This window comes from Macadamia integrifolia, chromosome 9 (genome assembly GCF_013358625.1).
Source record: "Macadamia integrifolia cultivar HAES 741 chromosome 9, SCU_Mint_v3, whole genome shotgun sequence".
Taxonomy (NCBI): Eukaryota; Viridiplantae; Streptophyta; class Magnoliopsida; order Proteales; family Proteaceae; genus Macadamia; species Macadamia integrifolia.
Genome location: NC_056565.1, coordinates 9,839,157 through 9,842,915, shown reverse-complemented (window position 1 = coordinate 9,842,915; position 3,759 = coordinate 9,839,157).

The window sequence follows — 3,759 nt, the reverse complement described above, 5'->3', positions numbered from 1 at the left end:
CTGGCAATGTTAGCGTGACACCTTCTATTCCTTTCCCACCAAATATTTGCTGCTATAATAGAAAAACCCATCATCCAAGGTGTTTTGAGATTTACTACTCTACCCTTCGTTTTCCACCAACTAAATAGATTATCAATCAGCTGATGCATTTTCCATCTCACCTCAAAGCAGTCAGTAAAGGATTTCCAGACAGAAGTCACGAAGGAGCATCTGAGGAAAATGTGATCGATGCTATCTCGTCTTGGTTGCAGAGGGCACACCTAGAAGCAAGGTAAATCCCCTTATGTCTAATCTGCTCATCTGTTGGTAGTCCACCATGTGCAAGGCGCCAACCTAGAATGGAAAACCTAGGTGGCAGACCTTTCCTCCAAACCAGAGTGCTCCATGGAGTTTTGTTAGCCTTCCTTCTGATGCCCTCCCAAGCTGAGGCTGTAGAGAAAGTTCCCAGAGTCGACAAAGACCAGTAGCATGTGTCATTTAATTCACTTGAAGGAATTTTAATTTGCTTAATTTTGTCGAAAATTCTTCTCAGCTCCGCCGATCTCACCTCAGGGAGCGCCCATTCTCCATCACAAATAAATTCTCTCACCTTAGCGGTAAATCTAAGAGTTGTCAGGTCTAATCTCTGTAGCTTCTCTAGAACAGATTTAGGCCCCCACCATTTATCTTTCCAGAAATTTGTAAGATTACCATTACCGATAATCCATCTTTCATTTTCTTCCACAAAACTCCAAACTTTTTTAACCCCCAAGGCAATAGAAGAAGAAACTCATTTTTTGAAGTTACCATCTTTTTTAACAAAGCGGGCTTTAAGGAAGGAACTGGTGGCTGTCCTCTCATGCTTGATCCTCCAAGCAAGCTTGCATAACCAAATTAACCACTTGTAACAACTTCTAGTTTGTTTGTTACTGCTATGTTATTTCTGTTTTTACAGTTTGTAATAATTAGTTGAGTCTTTTTAATGTCAAGGCTAAGATTGGATCAGTCACTATACCGTGTTCGTTAGTGTACCAAATCTCTTGTTTTTCGTAGTTAACGATAATATGTGTTACACCAACTGATATCAGGAAGACTTGAGACCAATGGAAGTCTTTGTAGACTAACAACTAAGATCCTTCTTCCCTCTCTCTCTCTCTCTCTCTCTCTCTCTCTCTCTCTCTCTCTCTCTATATATATATATATATATATATACTAGTAAACTTGCACATGCAAATGCACGTTTGGTCAAATATTTAGATATTAAATTCAAAATTTTTAGAGTTGTTACATTCAAGTGTTAGTTTCATTATTTATAACATATATTGCTCCTAAAGGATTAAAGTTGAGGCAGTAATAATACCAACCTTGCTCGTAGGAGTGGAAGGTGAAAGCAGAGGCAACAAAGAGAGATGGAGAAGGTGGTGTGAGTATTGGTGGGGATCCAACAAAGAGAAATTGAGAGGAAACATGTACAACAGCCTCATTGAGTGACAGAAAAACATGAAATAACATGGCATTTTCCAACAATCTTAATGGGTAGAGAAAGATTGAGAGAGGGAATTTGAGATTGTAATATCTGAATAATTATAAATTAATAGAGGAGAATCTAGATGGGAGTTCTATCTATAGGATTCTGTAATTCATGGTCTATTCTTGGGCAAGAACTTCCTGCAAGGTTAGAGCCTAGAGGAGTTCGATAGAATAGTTGATCGGTTCTGAATTTCCATGTAGACACTAAAGTATATAGATTCTAACTGTTCTTTGATCCAAGACAGAGGGTCCTATACAAGTTGAGGACTGGATATGTTTTGCTACCATAGAAGGAGTTGAAGAGGTTGATCTAGACTTCTCTCCAAGGAGGAACTTGAACTTAATAAGGTTCCTGATTTTCTCTTGTACTGCGATAAATGTACGTTCTTACATTAACTTTGTACATTTAGGCCCTCTATTTTTGGGCAAGAACTTCCTGCAAAGTTGGAGCCTAGAGGAGTTCGACAGAGTAGTTGATTGGTTCTGAATTTCCATATAGACACTAAAGTATATAGATTCTAACTGTTCTTTGATCTAAGATAGAGGGTCCTATACAAGTTGAGGACTGGATATGTTTTGCTGCCATAGAAGGAGTTGAAGAGGTTGATCTAGACTTCTCTCCAAGGAGGAACTTGAAATTAATAAGGTTCCTGATTTTCTCTTGTACTGCGATAAATGTACGTTCTTACATTAACTTTGTACATTTAGGCCCTCTATTTTTTAGCAAGAACTTCCTGCAAAGTTAGAGCCTAGAGGAGTTCGACAGAGTAGTTGATCGGTTCTGAATTTCCATTTAGACTCTAAAGTATATAGATTCTAACTGTTCTTTGATCCAAGACAGAGGGTCTACAGAGGAAGTTTAGAGGTTCATTTGTTTTACCAATATAGAAACTTATTGCATTGAAAACTTTACATAAACAAGCTTGAAATTTTTGTCAATTATGTAAAACCTTATCATATTTCTTCATGATCTTTGAGAATGCTAAGAGTTTCAAAAATCTGATTAATGCAATTATTAAAAACGTCGATAACCTGCTACCAGAAATATATATTACCATTAACATAATAATTCTTTGTCCATTTCTCAATTCTTCAGGGGATCTCAGAATAAGAAAAAACCAAATTTTGTTACTCCTCTATCCAAATCTTTAGATACAAGAAACATGAAGTTCCTCCCTACATCCAAGATAATACAAAAATTAGAGATAAAAATACATAAATACTTGTAAATTGGAACTGTAAGAAAAAATAGTCACACTAACTACATCCAGTAACAAGGGCTTTCTTCAGAGTTAATCTATTTTCATGAACAAGAAGAACCTGAGAGACTGAGACCTCAATGTTCAATCCAACTAAAATTTCCACCACAAATGAACCAGAAGCAATAAAATTTGGTTTCTAAGCGAATATCTCGATCCAGAAATGCTTCAACTATGAATCAATCTGAAAATATAGGTTTCTACACAATAGAGAAAAAGCATGCAATTACGTAATAATCAAAGAAGAAAGTAAGAAAGCAGTTTCTTTGTGATTTTCAGAGTTTTTTAAAAAACACTGAAAGAAAGAAAAAGCGGAAGAAGAAGCATTAAAGCTCTGGTTCCACCATGAAGAACAAAACAAGAATCTGAAGAGGAAACCCAAAAATACCAAGAAAAAAGGGAAAGCAGTATTTATAGGTGAAGAGTAAGAGAGATTCTGAGGCTAAAAACCGGCGGTTTTGTTGGAAACCTGATGCTTAATAATTATAATTAATTATTACTCCCCTTTCTCATCCACGTTTAGGGAGAGCAGGAAACAAGAATCTGAAGAGGAAACCCAAAAATACCAAGAAAAAAGGGAAAGCAGTATTTATAGGTGAAGAGTAAGAGATTCTGAGGCTAAAAACCGGCGGTTTTGTTGGAAACCTGATGCTTAATAATTATAATTAATTATTACTCCCCTTTCTCCTCCATGTTTAGGGAGAGCAGGAGAAGGAGTTATAGAGAGTTTATTATTAATTTTTATCATCTTCCATTTTGAGGGGCGAGAAGATAAGTGAGTTTTTTTTTTTTTTTTGGTATATCTTTCTCTATATTTACCTTTTTAATATCTCCATAATCGTTCTGGGAATTACTTACCTTTTCTCCTACACGTTGAGAGAGAGAGAGAGAGAGAGAGAGAGAGAGAGAGAGAGAGAGAGAGAGAGATAATTATTATTAGGAATTACTTACCAAAGACAGTGAGAGAATGAGTGGGGTTGTTTTTTTTTTT